Below are 10,467 nucleotides of genomic sequence, written 5' to 3'. Positions count from 1 at the left end.
GCTGCATGATAAAGGAAACAAAGTCCCACCGCCGCTACGTGGGTCCTTCAAGCCACACGGAATGCTTTATAGTGTCTTCATTCTACATTTAGTGACTGCCTTTTGAGAGTCATACCTGATCGTAGGAAGTCACAGATCATTCTGTCACATCGAAAGTTGATCTGTGAACAGTTTAATGAAACAATTTCTCTTATACTCCTTGATGGTGTCCAAATAAGAATAGTAAAATACCTCGTAATAATCTCAGATGAGCATTTAGATTGAGAAGAACAAACTGTTACAGCATGTTGGAAATCTCTGTCTTGTTACATGCTATCAAAAAATTTAGAAAAATATTTCAGACTAAAATTTAAACAAAATCTATCTTCTGCTCTGTGAAATCTTTGCCACTGTGACATAGTTCAACACGGCAGTTACAGTGAAAACTTCACAGGACTCGAGCTAGCTACGAAAGCTTTTTTAAGATACGTGTGTTACGTACCGTTGTTTGATCACATCAGTCGCTCTTACGCACTGGTGCCCTTAGTGCTTCCCCTTGCATTTCAAATACCTTTCGTTATCCCAAACTGCAATACAACAACGTCCAGCATCTTCCCTATACAGATGCACAAGACAAAATCTTTCTCCTTCTGCTTCCTCCTCTTAGCTGCACACTCTGGAACAAACAAGCTGGCAGTCTGACATCTATCCGAAACCAGTTTAGGTTAAAGACGAGGTGAATCTTTCCTATTATCTCCGACATAGCCTCTCCTTTGGAATAACTCTGCTTTGTTCCTTCCGTCCAACAGTTTTTGCGCCACTTTGTCAAATTGTAAATGCTTTCCTCAACCCCTACCTACTGCTATTTCTTTCCCTCCGTATCGTCTGCTAACCTTACCGTATTGTTTGTAGCATTTCTCCTGACTGGGCAACGACACACTCAGATTTGATTCATTTTACATTGGTTCCAAACGTGACGAGAAAAAAATCGCAACGCCAAGAAGGAGTTGTGTGACACCGACTAAAGTTGGTAGGCGTGTTTCTGCATCTGAAAGGTGATGTCTGTTCAAATTCCGCGCCAGTAGCATAAGAGGATGCAAATTAGGTTTGTATTTACAGGTAGGTATTTACACATTGCAACGGTCGTGAGCGTTAGCTATCTTTGAGATTGGACCTGGTGAATTGATGATAATGTAGAATGCCTTTAAGGCAACAAAGACGCCATTACGAACAGCTCAGTGAGTTTGAACGAAGTCGTATAATAGGGCTACGAGAAGCTGGATGTTCCTTCTGCTATATTGCAGAAAGACTTGGCAGGAATGTAGTCACTGTACATGACTGCTGGCACAGGTGATGAGTGGTCTGTACGGTCGCAAGAACACGGGACTCCGGACGGCTACATTGCGCTACAGGGAAGGAAGACGACCGTGTTCGGCGTACGGCTCTGGCGCATCGTACTCCATCTGCAGCAGCAATTTGTCAACAGTTGGCACCACAGTGGCACAACGAGCTGTTACAAATCAGTTACTTAGAGGACAGCTTCGAGTCAGATGCCCTGTAGCGTGCAGTGCATTCCATTGACCCCAAAACATTTCAAAGCTTACTGGCAGACAGGGTGGAGATCTGTTGTTTTTTCTGAAGAAAGCTAGTTTTGTCTCGGTGCAAGTGATGGCGGTGTGTTGGTTGGAATGACTGTTCAGGGCTGCAACCAAACTGTCTACGCGATAGACAAACTGGACCTACACCTAGAGTTGTGGTCTGGTATGCGATTTGGTATGAGAGTAGGAGCATTCTCGTGGTTATCCCACGCACCCTGACTGCAAATTTGTGCGCCAGTTTGGTGATTTGACCTATTGAGCTCACATTCATGAACGGCATTCCAGGGTTTTTTTTCCAGTCGGATAACGCTCGCCCACATACCGCTTTTGTAGCCCAACATGCTCTACAGAGTGTCGACATTTTGCCCTGGCCTGATCGATCCCCATATCTGCCTCTGATCGAGCACATACGGCATATCATCAGAGTTCAACTCCAGCGTCACCTGCTGCCAGCATTAGCCCTCCTGTATTGACCGACTAGGTGCGACAGGAAAGGAAATACACTCCACAAACTGACATCCGGCACCTGTACAAGACAATACATGAACGTTAACATACTTGCATAAAATATTCTCTGATTACACCAGTTATTAATGTACTAGCATTTCACATTTGCCATGGCTTATCTCGCGACTGCATTAACCTGTGATCTTGCAATGTTAATCACTTAAATATGTTAGATAGACAAATGTACTCCCGAAATTTTGTTACCCTACATTAATTATTGTTTGATGTTTGATATCTTTTCATCAGTGTAGTTTGGCATGGTATTGACTAGCCTGACTTTTCTGAAACATCATTCATTCATTACTACACTACTTCGTCAGAAGCACCCGGACACCTCTGTGCAATGCGGAATTGACAGCTAGGTGTTACTAGAGGCGGAGCTGCCAGTATAAAAGGAGGCTGGCAGTACTGTGTTGTCGATACAAAAGCAGAAACAGTGGAATAGCTGGTCAGAAGAGCTAAATGACTTCGCGCTTGAAGTAGTCGTTGGACCTTAGGCCGGTATTACACTATCAAATTTCTTTGTCAAATATCGTTGTCAAAGATATTTGATGGTGTAATAGGGAACTATGTCAAATGTCGTCCAATATTTGATCAAATCTAGGGCCTCGCTTTAGAATTGATCAAAGAAGTCGCTTGTCTTCTGTTCACTGCAATGTGACATGTTACCACATGGAGCGCTAGCATCGCTGCAGCGTTCTGTCGTCTGTAGTGTTTTTATAAACATTGCGGGTAAATACAATAGGTGTGTGCTGACAACTACAAATTAATAGAGATGTATGAAGCTGACGAGGCGCTTTACAACGTGGGGCACCCTGAATACAAAAATAGATTAAGAAAATTGGAGACCTGACCTGACCTGACCTACCTAACCTAACCTAACCTAACCCTCTCCTATAGCAAGGAATCGCAGTGCTACAGTGAGCCTGTCTTCTGCAGATGTAGCAGTTCTTAAGTGAATATTGTGCTTTGTGGTATGAGGATACACTTCACTGAGCACATACAGGAATGTATGCTCATCCATTCTTAAGAAATTGACGTACGACTTGACGTCCTCCACTATAAGCTCACGTAACAAGTTTTGTTGAATGCTTTTATCGTGTCGTCGTAAAACCCACGGCTTCACCCAGGTATGTTTCCATTTTTTCCCTCGCTTCTCTTCCGCATGTGCACACAGTGCAATTGTGGTACAATTTTTTTTTTTTTTTTTTGCCCTGCTAAAGTTGCTCAATTCGACTGTTGGTGATGTCATTGTGAAGCGGAAACGCGGGGGAACAACCGCAGCTAAGCGTAGACCAATCAGAGTTCAAGCACTGAATGAAAGGAACCGTCGAGCACTGTGGAGGGTCACTGTAGGAAATTACATGAAGTCAGCGGAACGTTTCGCTCGTGAGTTCCAAAGTGCTGCCAGCAGTCTGGCCAGGAAACGGCAGCGCGTAAGAAGTTAAAAACAATGGGGTACAATGGTCGAAGATCACGTGGCCGTTTTAATCAAACTGTCCAGTAACTTGTGTTAAAACCTTACGGGAGAGTCGAATTATTAAACTGGTGCATAAGTTCGTAGAGGTTTTGTTTTGCATGCAGGTAATCAGGCTGCTTACCTATCGAGTTGACTGGAATACTCTCAAATTCTAAAGGTGGCAGGAGTAAAATACAGGGAGCGAAAGGCCATTTACAATTTGTACAGAAACCAGATGGCAGTTATAAGAGTCGAGGGACATGAAAGGGAAGCAGTGGTTGGGAAGTGAGTGAGACAGGGTTGTAGCCTCTCCCTGATGTTATTCAATCTGTATATTGAGCAAGCAGTAAAGGAAACAAAAGAAAAATTCGGAGTGGGTATTAAAATCCATGGAGAAGAAATAAAAACTTTGAGGTTCGCCGATGACATTGTAATTCTGTCAGAGACAGCAAAGGACTTGGAAGAGCCGTTGAACGGAATGGACAGTGTCTTCAAAGGAGGATATAAGATGAACATCAACAAAAGCAAAACGAGGATAATGGAATGTAGCCGAATTAAGTCGGGTGATGCTGAGGGAATTAGATTAGGAAATGAGACACTTAAAGCAGTAAATGAGTTATGCTATTTGGGGAGCAAAATAACTGATGATGGTCGAAGTAGAGAGGATATAAAATGTAGACTGGCAGTGGCAAGGAAAGCGTTTCTGAAGAAGAGAAATTTGTTAACATCGAGTATAGATTTAAGTGTCAGGAAGTCGTTTCTGGAAGTATTTGTATGGAGTGTAGCCATGTATGGAAGTGAAACATGGACGATAAATAGTTTAGACAAGAAGAGAATAGAAGCTTTCGAAATGTGGTGCTACAGAAGAATGCTGAAGATTAGATGGGTAGATCACATAACTAATGAGGAGGTATTGAGTAGAATTGGGGAGAAGAGGAGTTTGTGGTACAACTTGACCATAAGAAGGGATCGGTTGGTAGGACGTGTTCTGAGGCATCAAGGGATCACAAATTTGGCATTGGAGGGCAGCGTGGAGGGTAAAATTCGTAGAGGGAGACCAAGAGATGAATACACTAAGCAGATTCAGAAGGATGTAGGTTGCAGTAAGTACTGGGAGATGAAGAAGCTTGCACAGGATAGAGTAGCATGGAGAGCTGCATCAAACCAGTCTCAGGACTGAAGACCACAACAACAACAACATCTATCGAGTGTCATTTTTCATTTGTAGTTCACTGTTGCTATTTGAGTTAACATGTTGTCACTTCGTCATTTGGAGATAGTGAGTGGGGCTGTGGACGCTAGAAAATGGAGTGCCATATGGAAAAATCGGAACATTTCCCGCATATTCTTCTGTTTGAGTTCAGTAGACGCGTGGCAGCAGCGGAGGAAGCCACAAACATTTGCGCCGTGTATGGGGATGATGCCATGGGACAGAGCACGCAAGAAAATGGCTTTCTCGTTTCAAGGAGGATCAGTTTGATATTAGTGGCTCTCCATATTCAGGAAGACATTAGGAGTTTGATGAAGATCGTTTAAACGCATTAATCCACAGCGATCCACGCCGGTGCACTCGAGAACTGGCAAATGTGGTGAACTGTGATCATGCCAACATCGCGTGACATTTGCATGTGATAGCAAAGGTATAAACCAAAATCACAAAACTCAGCGGGTTGCCATATGTGCATCTCTGCTTGCTCGTCATCAACTACCATTCCTATCCCGTATCACCGAGCGAGGTGACGTAGTGGCTAGCACACTGGACTCGCATTCGGGAGGACGACGGTTCAACCCCGCGTCCGGCCATCCTGATTTAGGTTTTCCGTGATTTCCCTAAATCTCTCCAGGCAAATGCCTGGATGGTTCCTTTGCAACGCCACTTCGCTGTCTGGTGTCCTCCCCCATAACAACCCAACCCAATCCTATTATGTATCGTTACTGGTAACGAGAAATGGCGTCTTTACGCTAAGATAAGGAAAAGAAAGGAATGGTTCAAATGGCTCTGAGCATTATGGGACTTAACTTCAGAGGTCATCAGTCCCCTAGAACTTAGAACTACTTAAACCTAACTAACCTAAGGACGTCACACACATCCAAGCCCGAGGCGGGATTCGAACCTGCGACCGTAGCAGTCGCGCGGTTCCAGACTGAAGTGCCTAGAACCGCTCGGTCACCCCGGCCGGCCAAGAAACGAATGGCGTAGCCGAAATAGAGCAGCAACTCTCTATACGAAGACCTGCGCGCATGCATAGAAGGTAATGTTATGCATCTGGTGGAATAGCGACGGCGTGGTGTCCTATAAATTGCTTCTCCGAGTTGTAACCATCACTGCTGACATTTATTGTTAACAACTGAGACGTCTTGCAGACGCAGTCCAGGAATAACGACCAGGAGGACTGTGTGAAGTGACGCTACTCCACGATATTGCCAGCCCGCATTCTGCCAGACTGACAGAAAACACTCTAGAGGAGTTGGGTTAGGAAGTAATTCCGTACCCACCTTGTAATCTGATATTTCGCCCCCAGATTTTCACCGTTCCGCTCCATAGCGAACAACTCTCAAGGAATTTCCTTTCTGGATGAAAATGCGCTCCCAACACGACTCGACGAGTTCTACAGTCCCGGTATCGAATAGTTACCCTTCCGTTGGCGACTCAAGTAAACAGCGAAGGAGAGTATATTACTAATGACTAAAGTCTCTCTTATGTGTATCTATTGTGGTTATGAAACTAATGAGAAAACGTTACGAACTTGTGCACCGACACAATAAATTGGAATAAATTATTCCCCACCAAATAACGAAATACGAATTTGTACTGCCAACACGTAACTGCTAACATTTTGATTTCATACGTTAAACTGCATGAGTAGCGCAATGAAAAGATTGAGGTTGAACGCCGTTGGCGATGAGGGATGCGCTGTAAGCTGTAAACCCTGGGGAGTCCGCTCTCAGCGCTGCTAACACAATAGCCACTTGCACCCCTGTGTGACGGGAAATACGAGACAGGTAAAATCGGCAACAGCTGTCTTTTGTTGAGTGGGAGTAAGAAAACAAAGCTGTACTGGTGCCGGGCTTCTGGAGTCAGACGATGCAGAATACATCTGCGGGGAGAGCAGGAGAACAGAGTTTCAGCGCACATTCTGCCGCAGAGGGAAACAATTTCGTTCTGGAAACATCCCCCACGCTGCAGCTAAGCCACGTCTTCGCAATATCCTTTCTTCCAGGAGAACTAGTCCCACAAGTTTCGCAGGAGAGGCTTCTATGGAGTGTGGGAGGTAGGAGACGAGGTACTGGCGGTAGTAAAGCAGTGAGTTTTAATCTGCCAGGAAGTTCCATATCAGCACACTGCAGAGTGAAGATTTCAATCTGGAAACAGAATTCATCTTTAACAAGCTGTTTAAATGGAGTCCTGGTTCTAGGCGCGCAGTCCGGAACCGTGCGACCGCTACGGTCGCAGGTTCGAATCCTGCCTCGGGCATGGATGTGTGTGATGTCCTTAGGTTAGTTAGGTTTAAGTAGTTCTAAGTTCTAGGGGACTGATAACCACAGCAGTTGAGTCCCATAGTGCTCAGAGCCATTTGAACCATTTTTAAATGGAGTCCTCGTTGCATAACAGCCCGAGTCCCAGAAAAATTTCTGTGAAGCCAAACTGAATGTTGAAACAAATGCCCTCCGAGTAGTTCATATAAGTAACTCAGGGGCTGAGTAACTAGTGTGACTGTGCATACAGAGATCCAATCACAATATGGCAGCGCACGAAGGCAGGCAGACAGAGGGAGCAAACTGTACGCATTTCGGGGCACCAAGACTAAGGTGGCTATAATTTCGCACCTTACAAGTACTCATCCACATACTTTGCGATGAACTACAACCACAATTAGGTATCATTTGATAGGTTGTACGTCGTATATATGAATATTTAAAGGAGACTGACATTGTCATGTACGCCTTGTAAATAATTGTTAAGGGGCTCCGGAAAGGCTCAAAATCATGAAAAGTCCAATTTTTACTTTTTTGCGTTTTCTGAATCTGCAGACTATTACCTTTTAATAGATATATAATTTATTCAATTCCGAAGACTACAACTATTTTTAAATTTTTTTTGAAATGTGTTCTACATAGGCGTGACCCACTGTGGCGCTGTTAAACTGCTGTCAAATGGTGTTATTATTAACGTCCGTGTTCATCAGGTACATTTTAGTGATGTGAGATAAAGTATGTGTTGTGGCTAACCTGTGATGGTTCAATATATATCGCTGGTGTGATTGTCGATTGTTTCATGTTTATTTACTCTGTCGTTATCTCGAAAATATTCGTAATTAATTCTGTTTCTTGAGTCTCTGTTTTGTTGAAGTATAATAATGAGTAAAAGTAAAGTTATTAGAAATCCTCTGAAGGCTTTTAAGAAAAGGAGAAATGTTGGAAAGCCAAAGGTATGTGTTATTACTGTAAACAATAAAGACGATGAAAATCCCCAACGTAGCTTGTGTCCCAAAGAAGAAGACAGTTGGTGTAAATATAACAAAGGATTGCTAACTGGTGAAGTGTACACTCATAAGCATAGTCTGCCTCATGCAATAATGGAGGTGATAAAACCTATTTTCAGAGACTTAGCAGCACCTGAACTGTTGAAAAAGTGTATTCACGGAAAAACTCAAAACCCCAATGAAAGTGTAAATAGTGTTATATGATCGAGAATCCCCAAGACTGTATTTGTTGGAATAGAAACCACTTTGGCGTGTATGATGCTGTTGCGACTTTCAATGATGGCAACATTGTAAGGTGCAAGGTATTTAGAAATATGGGAATGAAGATAGGTTCTAACATGGTACGAGCGATGCTTGCTTTAGACAAGGAACGCCTTCGGGCTGCAGACAGGGCTGTAAAGAGTCTAGAAATACAAGCAAGAGTAAACAGGAGGAGGAACAAGAGGAAGCTGGAGGAGGAGTTTGCAGAGGATGAAGATAATCCATCCTATGGACCTGGAATGCACTAAAAATTTAATCCAATCTTTGTTGCTCGATTCCCAAAACTTTTATTTTCTCATACTAATTACATGTTTTCTAAGGATCTTCCAAACATATTTGTTTCAAACTTTCAGTAAATGTTACACAGTACCTTCTGCATAATTTAACACAGCCTTTTTCAAAAAAAACTGTATATTTTTGAATATATAAATAAAAAATTGCAAAAAAATGTTGTGAATTTTCATTACAATTGAAAAAAAAATCATCTTTAATAACTGAACTAAAATTTTGTAAAATCCCTGTGTTAAGTTGTAGCCCATATTCCAATAAATAATATGTAAAAAGTTAAACTTCCTACCTCAAATACTTTGTGAGGAAAGATGTAATTTATAAGCGTTATTTTAACATTGCAAGTATAGGGCGTTCCGGAGCCCCTTAATGCTTATTGCATGAAAGGTGACGGAGTGTGTTTATTAACAGAACGGTGTAATGAATGGTTGCATATACTACTAGAGGTTGGAACGCCAGTGGGGTTGAAACGGCAGGCAGAACTGGATGGAAGGCCCGCACAGGTGTTGGTCCTGCTTAAAAAAAGTAGCTAGACGGACGTCGTGGCACCTGAGCTCTGGAGCACAGTAGGGTGACGGCCGACCGCTATTGTAGCAGGACCAGAAGGATAACCGGGAACTCTGCAAATCTTGGACGCAGGTGAGAGGAACGAAGAAGCGGCACCTCGGAAACCGTGCAGGCTGGGTTATTTCCAACGATTTTTGCTCAGAAGCGTACCATTGTACGAGTATAGGTTTTTCCTCGCAAACTTTCCGCGCTGGACGACAAAAGACTAAAATATGGTTGGTCGGCGTTCGGAAGGATCTGAAGAGAGGGAGAATATTCCGTGGTTTCGGGAATATGATTCGTTTTCGGAATTACGAGAGTGGGAAGGCGAGCCTTGCTGGGAAGCCAGTGGTGGAGAGACGAGGTCTTCCATTGTCAGCGCCCATGTATCAGCTTTGTTGGTAAGGACGGACTTGCTGTCTTTGCTCTCAGGAGAGTTCATAGTTAGAACAGATAGGCACTGTACTGTTGCGAACCTATACGATTCTGGACTTCACCTCCGGGTTGGAAGTCGTCGTTGAGAACGCAGCGTTCAGTAATTGATAGCACTTCTTCTGCCTATGCTTATGTTGAGACGTTATCTGAACTCCATCCTTGTGGTTGGGACTTCGCGTTCCTTGTCTGTAGAACATAGAGAGGAGAAGACAGTATCAGAGTATATTAGTCAGAGGATCACCTTCTGCCGTCCTAGTGTTTGAAAGAGTTAATTTGTGGCTGGAGTTCTTCCATCGTCGCAGACGAGTACGAGAACCATCACTTCGACGCACCGGACGCAGTACATACGGTGATATCGCAAATTGCTTCGGCTTATTAGGGCTATCAAAGCTAAACAGCTGTGATCACGTTAGTTTATTTCCACTGAGGTTCCACACCACCGTAGATCATCTTTACAAGTAGTGTCTTCTAGTGTTTGGTACGTAGATGACGTCAGTCATTTCGCGTTATTGATATTAGACCGCACAGTCATAATAAGGGGCAGAGTTGGGCAATTAATAAATAATTTTAGTTAGGAAATATAGAAAATTGTACTTAAAGGGTTGATTTTAATCTATAATAAATATATATTGAACAACAACGTTTATCATTTAGTAGTATTAGTTGCCTTCATCATTCATTTATGTTTAGACTGTAATTTATTTGTAAAAAAAAGTATTAATAGATCCTAAGATCTGCTTCAGGGGGTAGTCAGACAGGGCCAAATAATCATTTTAGCGTTTATTATTTTCCGTTGCGCACATTCATTTTTACACCCGCCCGGAGTAGCATCTTAGAACTAACAAGCGTTTAGTTGGTTAACCACCAGAAACTCGAGTAGGAATGGGAGGCCAGCATCTTCTAAGACAAT

This window comes from Schistocerca nitens, chromosome 9 (genome assembly GCF_023898315.1).
Source record: "Schistocerca nitens isolate TAMUIC-IGC-003100 chromosome 9, iqSchNite1.1, whole genome shotgun sequence".
Lineage (NCBI taxonomy): Eukaryota > Metazoa > Arthropoda > Insecta > Orthoptera > Acrididae > Schistocerca > Schistocerca nitens.
The sequence above is the reverse complement of the archived record's forward strand: the minus strand, read 5'-3'. Positions refer to the sequence as shown.